At 39.8% G+C, this 15106-nt stretch overlaps 1 long non-coding RNA gene across 9 annotated transcripts in view; it reads right to left on the minus strand.

Annotated features, from left to right (window-relative positions):
- LOC117243895 overlaps positions 1–15106 on the minus strand; it is a 253109-nt gene that overhangs the window by 118337 nt on the left and 119666 nt on the right. For all 9 annotated transcript variants that reach the window (XR_004495900.1, XR_004495903.1, XR_004495897.1 and 6 more), the window contains exon 4: positions 821–934. This is a non-coding gene — a long non-coding RNA (uncharacterized LOC117243895). The remainder of the gene's footprint in view (positions 1–820; positions 935–15106) is intronic.

A 15106-nucleotide genomic window follows, 5' to 3' on the forward strand; every position in this document is an offset into this window, starting at 1 on the left:
AGCTTTTCTAATAGGATTTGTATCTTTTCATTTTGAACAGGTTGTGCTAAGATGCACAGATCTTACTCACTGGTCAGTATCTGAAGGTGAGGTATGCTAGGTACTCGCTAAGTTGAAAGCAATTACAAGATCAGGATGCAAATTCCACAGAAAAGTCATGTGCCCTTTTCTAATGATGGCCCCACATATCTACAGGCAGAGCCAAAGACAATCCCAAGTGAAATCCTAACTATCCTTCCACAGGGTTTGGCCTTGGAGCTTCTTTCCTCCCTTCTGTGGGCAGAGATACAGCAAGGGAGGGAGGCAGGAAGACACAAAAACTGGATTTGCAGCCACTGGAACTAACATATCGTCACTCCAACAGGCTTCAGGAGCAGCCCAGGTGTGATATGGACATTTCTGTTGCTGTTTCTCACCTGTCTGTTTCACTAACAAATACATGCAGGGGTCTAATAAAGCTCAACCTTGCACTTCTCTCCAGTAACAGCCTTGCTCAATCAGTTTAAAAAAGGAGAAATTCATTTTGTCAGTTCAGCTTTCTTTGACATTGGGCTAAGAGCTTTCAAATACAGAACATTTATATCAGAGAGTTGGTGGGGGTGGAAGGGGGTGAGACTATTTTTTATTGGAAACATTCTTATTACGAAAGAGGAACAGCAAATTCTGAAGGCTGATGTTAGTAATTAGGAGGTGTATATGTAGTATCTGAAATTTCTTCCATTCTTACATACAGCCATCTGAATTCTATCTTCCTGTTTTGACTACAAACCTTCTGAAGCAAGGACTGAGTTAATTATAAACTATTTCATAATACACTCACCAGTCTTTCCCGGAGCAGGAAGAAGGGGAGTTCAGAATCCTCCACGTAATTCCTTCAGTCCCATTCACACCTACTTCAGAAGTGTAAATCCTCACATTTCTCTGTGACTCAATCCTGAAATAAAACAACACAGGACGAAAGCACTTAGTGACCTTATGTTATGCACTGATAAAAAGTTAAATTATAATAATAGCTGCTTTAAAACAATTTGTTCCTACTATATTATGTCTTACGGACACTCAAGTCAAAGACATTGCTCTAATTCAATGTCAAATGAGTGTAAGATGACAGAAAATACAATGCTTTTACACAACTACATAGTCTTATATTTCAAGGCTTTTCCTGTTCAATTACAATAAATCCCATTTAGGCACTACAAGCTCTTTAGTCACTGGACGAAGTTCAAATTTCAGTCAGGATGCTCCCTCACTAAAAATTTTTAAACAGGAACACAACCTGGAATGTGCTCTTAACACATAGCCTTTAGAAATAAAATTTATTGAACATTCATGCTACCCAAAGGAAGCTGAATTATGTTTACTGGAAGACAAATCCACTCTCAGACACATATCTTCCTGTTCTCTGCACTCACTAGCTTCACACACTTTTTTTGAGTGTTCATCTACTTATTTTCCCAAACCACATCTCAACACCCAGCTAAGGTGCTGGGCAGCAGCAGTGGCTGAAACTGTCCCACTTTCACGTTGTTCCCTCTGCTACTCCCCACGCACAGACACTGCTGCCCATCTTGGAAACATGGGCTACAGCAGGGTGGAGATTGCAGTTCCAACAGCCAAAAGGTAAGACCAAGACTCAAACCCTCCTAAGCAAACAGAAAAGATTCAACATGGTAGCTAAAATTAGGCACAGTAACTTCCATAGTTGTACATCACTCATGCAAGTACAGTCTCATGAAAATATGTTCTCCTTCCATTTATTTCTTCTTCCTACATTTATTATTCATTTTTATGCAGCATTATTATACATTATAAAGTTTTCTCAATTGTGTCGTGTGCATTTGTATAACCTTGGAAGAAAATCAACATAAGAAGGCATTCCATTCAGAAGTCAGGAAATTTTCAAGTACATGTCTGTAAAGCTGAACCTTGCACCATGAACTGAAACCACTAAGGCCTAGCAAATTTGTGGAGTCAAGGTGTTCAACCCTGTGAACGGCATTAGAGATTCTTCCAATACTCAGAAAGTCAAACAAAAGCTGACTTTTGTAAAACATTCTGAAAATCCTGAGCAGGATAAAAGAAAGGACACTTTGTCAGCGATAAACTTTTGTTATATCCAAGAGTGCTAAGTGCACCTTCACTTTTTTTAACAAAATTTCTTTCACTCATGATGGAAACAAGTCCAGGATAACTGCACAGAGCTCAGAGAGCTTTGTCTTTGCCGACTTCTGGTGGTTCAGTTTACACCTGGAGCAGACACAGCACCTACAAACACAAATTAAAAACTTCTCTAATTCTGAGTGATTAAACATAATTTGCTGCATTCAGTTACCTTGCTCAGGAATGTACAGTGCATTAAATTAGTAATGGAGAAAAAAAAAATCACTGAACTTCATAATTGGAAAGTCCTACCTTCAAAATGCAAAGCCTCATGTTTTCTAACTTAAATGACTAAAACTGCAAAAAACAAAAGATACCCTTGGAAGCCCCGGAGGGGTAGAAATCAAACTACTTTGGACCCCTCTGGCAGTGACAGAAAACACAAAAATCCTAATTTGATTGATTAATTAAATCTAGCATCATAAAAAGCATTGCTCAGATCCTTAAGTTTAGCAACAGGATTATTTTTTGAGGGCCATGGTGAAGTCATGAGCTTCCCCAGCTCAATTAGGCAGGCTCACTCTTAGAAGACTTACATATGAAGCAAAGTACGGTCTGTAAATGTTCATGACTCACTCTTCATGTACTTTGTGTTGACTGCAAAGAACATTTCAAAGCCCAGCTGTCACCAATATCTATGATAACTTCTTCAAACACAGACATACCTTGAAATCTGCTGACAGCTGGAGTGAACAAAGAAAGCCAGTTTCAGATAGCTCTGGAAAAAAACATTTGAAATGTATGCTTCGTTGCTCAAGAGTTTTAAAAGAAAAAAAAAAAAAAGGATGGGCTTCAAAACAGAGAAGAGTTCTTTAATGAGCAGACTTTGAGGTTCATTCTCGAGCTTGGGTGCACTGAAACCAAAGGGCACCTGGATTTCTTGAACTGGCCCTTAATTCTAACAGCATGCTTCAGGTATTTGCCTCATTTTTGTGCAACCAAACATGCACACACATATTGCATCCCCTTTATCATAATCCCTGCAACAGACTTTTGTTATTTTTAATATATTCAAAACAACACCATCTTTATTGAAGATGGCCAGATAGAGTGCTTGCTTTTTTTTTTTTTTTTTTATGAAACCATGTGCCTGTATTTCATGAGGAGCTAGCTGAATAATTAAATCAAGATACATGGCTGAAACACTGAAGAGTAAATCGCCTTCTCTGTGTAAGTTTTACTATCCAAGCAAGCAACAGTATGTATCTTTCAGTACTATTATCTGTAAGGGGAAAAAACTTTAGAATACTCACAGAAGCTCAAGCCTTGTTTTTAAAAGCCTGCCAAAGTAATTTGAAACACATATGCCAAACATACACAGCAAAGAAAAATGCGGGCCCTTCCTAGCATTTGGGAAAACATGAGGGAAGAGAGGAGGAGTCAAACCAACCAAATAAAACACAATGGAATAAATTGGGACACTGAAATACATATGTCCATACATCTTCCCCCACAGGATCTTCCTACAAAATGCTTGCTCAAGACCATGTGGGTATGCACCTGGGAAGGCGTGGGACACAGCCCTGCCTAAACAGAGCCAGTTCCAACCACACCATTAGCCAGGCAAGATGGTGAAATCGCCCTTTTCCTCTGCTTTTAATGCAAGGAAATCGTAGAAAGTAAGGATCCTGCCCACCCCAGGCCTGCAGCTGACAGGCAGCCTTCTGTTAGGGTTATGTGGAAGGGCATCACACATGATGGAGATGGGAGTGCCTGCACAGGGGAAACTCCACTGCGGTCCCTCTACCTTGGCACCACATTTCACATTTTGCCTTTGTACCCTGGGCACACAGGGCTGTGCATGAAGGGTCAGTCAGGGCCAGGCACATGCCAGGGTGCACAGAGTCAGTTCATATGTGCAAAAGAAGCAGCTTCAGATGCAGAAAGTCAGCAAATGCCAACTGGTTTTTAACACAACACTTGCGGAAACACCCATGTGCGCACACGCACAGAAGGAGGGGGGGAGGTACAGAGCACCATCTCTGCTTTAAAAACACTGTGAACTAGAGTAAGTCAAAGATCAACTGATTGTGAGGTTTTCCTGGAAATGTAAATACACTTCTAAAAAAATCCGTCTTGAGGTTCTTCCCTCCTCCAAAAAGTGCTATGCCTGCCCCCACAACCAGAAGGTTTCCCAAAAGATTACTTTCCCAATCATCACTACCACTAATGACTTTTTGAATGCTGTTTTAACAGGTAAAATCATATCTTTTAGTCAACAACACAAAGCTGATATGACCTAGAGTTCGGCTGCATTTCTTCCAAGGATGCTATCAGAGAAGTGGGAAATTGAGCCTCAGAACCTTAGAAAAATAAGTCAAGAAAAATAAGTCAAGAAAAATAATTTCAAGTCTGTCCAATGGAGCCATGACTTCATTTTGTGGGGGCAGGGAGGGAGATTTTGGGGCTTACTTTCTTAACAAAGAGCATAAATAATGTGACCCACAGGGACCTCAGGAGAGAAGATAGTCTGAATCCCCTGTCTCAGCTCACCATCAAGAAACAAAATAGCATAGAAGGCAAACCCTACAAATCTGGGTCACATCAATACAAAGTCCACATATGCCATGACAGTCACCCCCACTGCCCTATTTCATACTGTGACCCCTATCATCCCCCCTGGTATGGAACAGGAGGAGGAACAGCAGCAATCCCTTGATCCCCCATTACAAAGTAGCATCAAGGTAGTCTTATGCCATCTCCCATAAGAGCAAGGGATCACACACAGAATGTGCTGAGTTGGAAGGGACCCACAAGGATCATCAAGTCCAACTCCTGGCCCAGCACCATCCCAAAGAGTTACATCATGTGCCCAAGAGCATTGCCCAGTCACTTCTTGAGCTCTGTCAGGCTTGGTGCTGTGTCCACTCCCCTGGGCTGTTATGGATGCCCTTGGCTCAGCATAAACCCAGGGCCAGGATGAATGAGATAGCCCAAGGGCCCACAGGAATGTGGCTGCATAGAGACTGCCCCAGGCAGAATGCCAAGAAAACAGGGCTACAAGAAACCCCTCTCCTGGGCCATAGCTGGGGGACCTAGTAGAGGGCTCAGGGCAAAGTTCAGGTTAGAGATGAAGCCAGGCTGAGAGAAAAATGAAGTGTGGGGGCTTAAGAGAATCACGGCTGCAGGACCTCTCTCCCACTGAACTCATCCGCATGCGGGTGAGATGAAAGCTGTAATCTGCCCCTCGCAGCTGCCACTGTAGGTTGCAAACACCTTCAGGCAGACATCATAAACTTCATTACACCTGGTTAGCCTCGGGTTTTTAGTACAGCATCCCAAAACATTACCTCCTCCCGCTCCCCACCTCACTTTCAAAGGGGGAAATGCATAAATATATTCCAAAAACATTTCATAACTTCCAGAAATGCATTCCTGAAGACATGCTGTACCCTAATCTAGCCTTTCAAATCACAGGGTTCACAGGTGCTGAGAGAGCCGAGTACCCAGGGGCCCTGTTTGCCAGCACCTGTGTGTGAAACCCAGCCCTGAGACCATCCCACTGGGGATCTCTCCCCACCCACTCAGGGGCCTCCTATATCCCCTGGGCAGCCTTGCTCTGTCCCACTTACTCAACTCCACTGCTGCAAGAAGAGCTCTGTTTCTCCAGGGCTTCTCCATGGGAAGCTTAAGGCTGGAAGGAAGGCATGCATGTCCAGTTGCTCACTGTTTTTAAGTTGTCCTGTTATGCACTTAATATAAGTGCATAAATAACTCAATATCTTGAGTTATCTGCCACTGCACTGCTGGTCAGAGTCCTGAATTGTCAATATAGCCTCTTTGGCCAGATTGAGAAAAACTTAGCATTAGGTAGCTTTTTAGCAGAATCAACTTAAAATGGAAAAAGGTGATCTGTTTTCCTTCTCTCATTTTCTTCTTGATAGGAAGTTTGGCTTTGTTTTTTTAAAACAAATCTACAGTATACATGGAAACACAGTCATTCCTTGAAAATTAACTCTAAAGCTGGTCATTAACTGTGAAATGAGCCAGCTATCTTAAATTTTGTTTAAATTATAAAACAACTGGAAAAAAAAAAGTATTTTTAATATATTTTCACATGAAAGTCCACCAGGATTTGGTCACTAAATCCAGCAGAATTGAAATCTGTCAGTAGAACTCAGGAGATTGCTCCTTTCAAATTAAAGACTAACACCTCCATGTCTAGGTTGTTGCACAACCTCCACAACCTGCCAGCTAAATATCTGTTGTGCTATTTGCTTTGTTTTTAATTTTTTTATATCTTAGGAATAATCTGAATAACAACTATCAATGGACAAGGACTGAATAAAGAAAATAATATTTTACCTTTGCTGATGACCTCCAACTATCTCTGCACTCTTAAATCTTTATGCACCCTTAAATGCCTTATTCTAGCAAGTTGTAGCTCAGCTATGACTCTGAGCACTGGCCAGTAAAGTATCCCACTTGAGAGTGCTCAGACAAGGGACCATGTATATAATACACATAAACTTATCTTTTCCATTCATTTTTAACCCTTAAAGAAAACACAAACACAAAATTAATAATTTAAATAATATATTGCATTCTTGCTGGTTTTATTCTTAAAAAAATATATATTAATTATGTGCACCAAGGAATATAATGAGCATAGAAACAAAACTACAGTGCATCAGCTTTCAGGTTTCCAGAAATTTTCAGTGGTCCAATTTCAGAAAGGGAACAGCTTCCTCTGTTCCACAGCTTCCACTTATCTATAAACTTTCCTTATAGATCCAATTAATTCTGGCAACAATTAGTCCATTACACACAGCCCTCAAAAAAAATTAGCAGCTACTCAGAAATAAGCTAAAATGATGAGCTTAATCACATCCCATTTGGGGAAGAAGAATAAATCTGGCATATCTTCAACTATCATTCTTTTAAAAGATAAAGTATAAAAATTATTAAAATGTCTTAAACTCAGGAAGAGAACATCAGTTTCAGAAGAAAATAAGAGGTTTGTATAAAAGCTTTTGCTATAGTCAACCTAATACACAGGGTAGGATTTAACAATACACAATTGAGAATATACCTTTTGACACTCTTATGGAAGCTGCCCTGCATAACTCAAAATTTCTTATCCAATGTATATTTAGTAGCTCATTTATGTATAATATTTGATATCAAATATTCAGTGAAGTCTCAGGATACTCAGACTCCAGCCTTATGCACTGTAAACTTAAAAACTAAGTAAATTTAATTTTCTTCCCATCAGAAACCATGACAATTGAAGCAAATTCTCTACAATGCCTCTTGCAATACTTAACATATCAAATTCTTCTTACCTCTATCATCCTGAATCTCACCATCTGCCATAAGTTATATAGCTAGAATGGAAACTGTCAGAGATAAAAACTCACAGGCTTCATCTGCCAAGAGCTTTGTAACTTCTAAGACTGGACCAGACAAGGTATTATTACCAAAATGGACACCTTTTTGGTCTTTATTACTTTTCAGCAGAAAAATAGTTAAAATAAAATACCAAATACTAAATACCAAGCATTTCTGTCCTAGAATTCAACACTACACAGATGAAAGGGACAGTTTATGCTCCTCTGACCCATAGCAAAAGAAATCAAGCCTTGCATTCAGATCATGCTTGGAAATTTTCTCTGGTATTATTACAACAATATATTTCTGTGAAACTCCTCTCCCTATTCTGGCTGGTATTTTCTGACAGGAATCTCACCCATCAGTAAAAAAACAATAAAAACCTCATCAGCTGAAAAAAATGTTTTGTGAAAACATAACAGAATCAAAGAGATGATGAGGAAACACATACCCTAAATGCTCTAATTCCCACCAGTTTTCCTGGCACCCCAAAACAGGCTGGGACATGGCCTGGGGAGAACACAACTGAGGGATTTAGAGACAGACATCCCCAGTTTGAAAGAAGCAATGTCCTTCACATGTGAACCATGTGCCAAGCAGTTTGTTTCATCAAAGGTGGCCTCGGCAGCAGCAGCAGCAAGGCAGACATCGATATTTCTGTGGTCCACCAAAACCTCCAATGGCCACAAATGGAGGTGTGGAGAAGTGTTTGCAGTTCTGTATGGAGCAGGTTAGAAGTTAGCATTGAATATGACTTGATTTTTGAGTGGGCACTGAGTTGGGTCCAGCAGTGCCAGCGGGTGCATGAGCCCTGCACCCCCTCTGAACTATGGTAAACTCACACTTTGGGGATCCGAGCTGATATTCCTGTCTTACACTACATAAAAGCACTGATTTGTTCCAAGATGGCTCAGCAGGCTCTGAAGCAAAAAGGTCCTGGAGACACAGGTTCCAAACTCTCTACAAATCTTTCCTTGCAAAAATGAAAAGCTATTCCAACCACTAAGGCAGGAACAGCCAGTTCTGAGGCTTTTGCTTATCGGTCAGTGGTTTAGGGGGCAAAGGAGGATAAAGATACAAGGAAGGGGCAAGGGGTGAGGTTTTTTTAACAGGTCCAGTGTGTAAGGTCATCCCGAGTTCAGATTTCAAAAAGATCATCATGGTGCTTTGCCAAGATGACCAATATTTCTGAAGGGGTTGCTTTTGAAATTATTTTAATAAAACAGACTTAAAAGTATGTCTATATTCAGTATTGGTGCTGGCTCTTGATATTAAAACCTTATCTCCCCTCCTCCCTTCCTGACCCACCATTAAATACAATTAACTCCACTTTCTTTCCAATGCCTCATGCTTTTTTGGCAAAAACCAGGCTGAAAAGCCTATCAGAAAGCAGAGCATGGAGGAAGGAAGGATGAAACACAGCAGGAGAGCAGTGCCCAAAGCTGATGCTTTTGAACACAATTTAGCTTACGGTTAATTCACAACAGGATTTTTGTAATGTCCTTTATCACCTATGAAGCCACTTCCTTGTTATTCATTATCATTACACATAATGATATACACATATATCTCACCTAATGCAACAAGGAAAGATGCTTCTGCACAAAATGGAAAACCATTAGCATAGAATCAAAAATCACAAAGGCTCAATGAATTTTAGAAAAGTAACCAATTCTTGCTTCTGTTCATTAGGGAAAAGTAGTAATAGTATATCCCATTGAGGTGATCTGTAGCAAAACCCCTCAACATCCTGTGCAAGAGTTCCTCCAGACTTGTCAGAGCTGCTCACAGAGGGAAATTAAGAAGTCCCCCTCCAGTTCTCACTCTTGTGTCACACAGAGCACAAATTTATGCTATCTGCCCTGTTACACATTAATACAGGGAAGTCATCCACAAAGTCATCTACAAAGAATAATAAATTAATAGTATAATACATGTTTCAACTTCGTTCCTTCCTGGAATCCAATGCTAATGCATTTCAGCCACAAAGTGTAGCAAAAACATTTAGCTTATTGGTATTTTTTCAAGCCATGAGTAGTAGAACAATTCTTAGTCAAGAGTCATCAAGATCTTCCATAACATTAATTCTAATAATGCATGATGGAAAATTTGGTTTCACCATCACAGACAAGAAATCTGCCTCAGTAAATAAAGACAACTAACTCATGAAGCCAAGAGTCAAAAATATTTCAGAGGCAACCACAGGTCAACATGACATTTCCTTTATCTGATCTTGGATTCTGCTTGTATATGGCAAAAGGAAAACATGCTGATAATATTTGTGGTGTCTTACTATTGAAATTGAATTTGTGTGCACCTGTGAGAAAGCACAGACAGATTGCAAACTATTACCTGTCTTTGCCAACTGAAGGAATTTACTTTGTCAACAAATGGAGATCTGAAAGTACCTCCACAGTGAATGCTAGAAGCTCTCTAAGTCAGAAGTATGTGGGAAAGGCAATATGCAAGAAATCAGGCGTTTGTAATTCTACAAAATAACATTTTGAGCTTCAGGGACAAAGCCAAACTTCTGTATATTGATGTCAAAACAAAGACAATTTACCTACACATAAGTAGCATTTCAAAACCTTGCAGAAGCATTAAACTTCATCCCTTCTTCTAATCCCTTGTACTATGCACTATTTCTAACTGACTGTTACTTCTCATTTGACCTGTTTAACCTCACTGTTTAATCTTTCTACTCCCAGACCACTTCTGCTGCTCTCTCAGCTCACAGACAGCCTTCCATTAGAGCTCTTCTCAGCCTGGAGGAATGTTAATTGTTGTACAAATCACCCTGTAAATGTGAGTATCATGAAAAAGAGCTGAGCAGCACAAACTAAACCACTCAAAAACATATTCAGCTTTTTCCATTGTTGAATAGAATATGAAGACAAGTCAAAAACAGAAGTTTTGTTTTCAAGTAGAAAAAAAAATATAACATAACTGGGAAAAAGTTGAACACAGGAAAAAAAAAAACAAACACATCTTTGGAGATGAAACAGCACAATGCAAGTATGTAAGGAAACCACAAACAGAAATCTTAGCACAGATTAAACTCCAGAAAACAGATTTTTTAAAAAAAAAAATCTAAGAGAAGAGGTTTATTTTTCCTTATTGTACTATTAATCATTTACCCCAGGTCCTTCTTTCATGTACACACTATGAAAAGAACCATTAGTACAAAAAAAAAAAAAAGGCACATTTTTATAGTATAGTTCTGGTAAGTTCAACAGCCCATCATGAGCTTCAGTTAAACACACAGGGAAGTGGACAAGAGCACTCTTCTTCTCATGCACTCTGCATGAGCTGTGATAACAAGCACTACTGGGAACGAGTCATTGAGTAGTCGGGGACAAGACAGCAATGTCAAGAGATCTCATGGAGTCAGCAAACAGCAGAGAGGCCCACTAAGGTTTCCACAGGAAAAAACAACAAGAAGTATTAAAGCAGTTTTGGGAGACCCAGTAGTTAGAGGCAAGCCATTTTTAAGCTCAGCTGGAAAATTGTACATCAGCAGAAGATTACAGGAGCCATTACAACAACCTGCTGCAACTGCCACATTGTGGCTTCTTCCCTGGGCTGAATCCTCAGCCTCTGCCTCCACTTCCCCCCACCACAAAAATCATTCCCTAAATACTCTAGGACTATGTGGCCTCTCTGCAGTCCAATTGAAAATAATCTGCTTCTCCATTTCTCTCCAGCTACAAGTACTGCACCAGATTTTTAGATTGCTTCTGAGTTTGAAGATGAAAAACGGAGCTCCTATCTCTTTTGGAGATGGTAAATCTCCTTCTGCAATCCGAAAGTTGGAACAGATCAGGGGCCAGATCTGCAGCTCTGAACTGAGCATGAGGCTCTTGCAAAGACACTTGGGACATCAGCATCAGTGAAGAGGTGAAAGAACATGCTACTAGCATGGCCTTTCCTATACTCTTATCATGAATGATGCCTCAAACAGAAACAAAGGTCTAGTTCCTATGTAGGAACAATTTCCTAATTACTTTCACTCTTAGAGAAGGCTTTCTTTTAGCAATCTTTTTTAACTGCTTAATGGGAATCCAGGATATCTGCTATAACTCAATTCTCTACATTTCCCTTGATTACAACAGCACCTCCCTGCAAAGAACACAGTGCACACCCTATTAAGGAGCTGACATATCAGTATTTTGGTGGGTTCTGACAGATTTTAACTTTTTCTCTTTCATTTTCTTCCTTTGAAGTTTTAAAAGAAATGCATCTTCTTACTATAAACATAGAAAAGCCCTACAGGCCATAGGTGTGCTACCACCTATGGGTTTTCTAGCAAATGCAATGCTATATGGTCAGAAGTGTGTTTCCTGCCCAGAAACACTTGGGGATATCAGAACTAACTCCACAGACCAATTCCCTCCCCTCATTGACAATTCACCCTGATATTATTTTGCCCCCAGTGGATCAAAACCAGTATGAACTTACCGTCCCCAAAAGAAGTAATTTTTATCCTGCTACTATTTGATCAATAACAGAGTGAGAGAATGCAGGTATAAAACTGTGCATGCAAAAGGGGTTTGAATCCCCCTCTCCTACCCTGAAGATTTTTATTAATGTTATAAAGTCAGAATCTCAGCTAGACTGTTTCTCTCATCACGTCACTTGCAGACAATCAGTTGTACCCCATAACAAGCTGCTGTAACTTCTCCTTTCAGAATCCAAGTCTGTCCAGCCTAACCATGGAGGGGGAAAGTAAAATAAATGACATCTCTCTTAGGGTTTGGATTGAAACAGAAGACAAGGAGTAGAAATGACTGGGAATTGATGCATGGAGATGTGGAAACATTAAGTGAGGTATTTCAAACCTCTTAACAGGTAACTTCATAAGATACTATTTCAGACTTGAAAGCACCGCCTTGATTAAGCTACCTCCACCGAAAAAAAAAATAAAAAATTACTTCAATCAAATCAAGTGACTGTGGAAACCTCTTTTAAATACCACTGCCTGCAATCTCATAGAATCCCAGGCAAAGTTCCCAAAGACTTCAATAAAACATTTGTCTGGGATAAGGAGTGCCAGATTTGGCCCTCTTTAATACATTAAGTCTGTGGTAGGTGAAAAACTGAAACATGGAGCAGTTGTGAAACTACCCCCATAGCCAAGGAGATAAGAGAAAACAGCAATCATCCTTCCCTACAATGGGAACATGCAGAGGGTGGATGGGAAAGTTAAAGAGGAGGAGGGAGCAGGAATTTTAGGATAAAAACTATTTAATATCCTCCCAGTGTGGGCTGGAAAGAATTGTGGTATGCCTGCTAGAGAAACCGGGTGGAGTATAAGGCTGAGAAAGTGTTCAAGGATGCGTTTGTGCGAGCGTGTGTGTGTGTGTGAGTGTGTTTAGGGTCAGGTCTGTGCAAGTTCACAAAGTTCAATCAATTCTCCTGCCAACTCTTCCGGGCTTGAGACAAATACAGATAACCTCGGCTTAACCCAACTTCAAGCAAACCTTCCCTTGTCGCCCCCACCCTCAATTAGCAACTTTCAATCCAAAGTGCCTAAAAATAAACTATGAAATCACCTCAGTTACAGTTCTAGTAATGCACTTTTCCATAAACTTCTCCATGTCACTGAACTGCTTCAAATACTATTTGCTACCAAAAAAAATAAATGTATGGGAGGGGTGTTGTGACTTAGCTCCCCAGGTTTTTATTCCTGCAGAACAGTTTTTCCACCCCTACAGCAAACAGGGTACTCCTGGCTGCATTAGTATTACCTGCTGCTGCTTCTAAGATAACCAGTGCAAAAATAGCTGGTTGGATTGCTTTTCAAACAAGATGGGTTTCTTGCACAGCAAAACACTGTTATTAAATACACACATTTCACAATTTCAGGAACTTTTTTCTCCTCTCTGTCCCCCAGCTGGGAACATCCATGCTCATGGCAGTCTCCAATATCAGGACCACCCAGATTCATCTTCGTCTCTTAACTGTCTGCCTCTGCTGCACTGAGATAAAAATCTAGACAGAGCTTTTATTATTATTTTATCCAGAACTTGTCTAAACCTTCACCTGCAAAACACTGACTCATTCTGTCTTTAACCACCTGAAGAATGCAAAGGAAGATAAATTAACTCATGGGCATAGAAACTCAACAGGTAGCAGCATAAACTTGCTAATCAAACAATGACATTCACAGCAACAACAGAAATTTTTCAAACAGATGAAAACTCAAGTCTTAAAAATAGAAGCCAGAGTAAGCTTGGCTGATCTGCTCCTTTTGCCATAGTTCTAGCTTATCATCAGATGATCACTAATAATGTTTAATTTATTTGTGTCTCATCAATCCCAAATTAGTAGCTTTGAATACTAAATAATCACCTCCAAAAACATACAATTTTAGACAAATCTCCTAAGAAAGCAATATATTGGCAAATAGACAATTCTAACACCTCAGGTCTTTGAAGAGAGGCAAGTTGATGTAAGCGACAACATTCCAAGTCTTGGTAAAAAGCTGGTGGATCACTAAGTCACCCCTTAAAGCTTATCAAATGAACTTTAATGCTACAGCACATTCGATTTTCTCTCATGCCTTATGCATCAGCCCCCATTGCTAAAGCTCAGTGACAAATTGCAACATCTCTGCTTTGAGTGTAATCGCATTGGTCAGAGCCACAAAAGATTCTGTCGAGTGTTAGGAAACAGGAAGAAAAAAACACTGCCTTTCATTTTGACAATTAGGTTTCTGTGCCTGGAAAAGCCTCCTGCCTGAGACTATTAGCAGATCACAAACTAATGCCCACCACCTTACTCAGTGGAATGCCTTAGTAGTGGTGGCAACATTCGAAGCTTTCCTGCTTCGAAGGAAGCCAACACTGTTGTCCCACTAAAACACAGAAAAGCATTTGAAAAGACAGAGGAACCTCTGAAAAATAGGTATTAAGAACCTAAACATGACCATTCAGATTACAGGAAATCCTTCACCCATCATTTTGACACTTCACACATCAGTATGATAAAATTATCATACCAGAATGAGCATGTTACATTAGCACACTGGAAGTAAATACTTGAACAATTTTCTTCTAGACCTCATATGTCATTGAGATTTAGCAAATATTTACCATATTTTGGATGCTCTAGGAGTCAAAACGTTTAAACTTTCACCATCATAAATATAACATAGTATCAAAGGGCTAAGGTAGATACTGTGACTGCATGGAATATTTCTATAGGCTTATTACAAAAACTGCTTTTGCTGAATTGTCATCAAATAGGGGATTTACACCTGCAACCCCTGTTCCCAGTTTAAGTAAGAGGGCAACTGCTCCAGACTGTGATTATCCTCGTGCCCCAGCTCCAGGAGAAAGTCAAACAAAATACATTTAGTTGTGCAAGTCAGGGATTCTCTGGCTTTGTCCTCAGAAATAGAAATGTAATTTTCTTTTCTGTTGTTTGGATTATCATGAGGGGTCATCATTTAAAAATCTACTGTAAACCATGTTACAAAAGGCAATTATGATAATAAGGTAGTATAATAAACTACAGTTTACCCACTGCCGTCCACGCCTAATTTCCTTTACAGGTGAAATTAAGTGCTTCGTATCAACACTGGTTTTGCAAGCAGATAACCAATACATGATTA

This window comes from Parus major, chromosome 2 (assembly GCF_001522545.3).
Source record: "Parus major isolate Abel chromosome 2, Parus_major1.1, whole genome shotgun sequence".
In the NCBI taxonomy this organism is placed as follows: Eukaryota; Metazoa; Chordata; class Aves; order Passeriformes; family Paridae; genus Parus; species Parus major.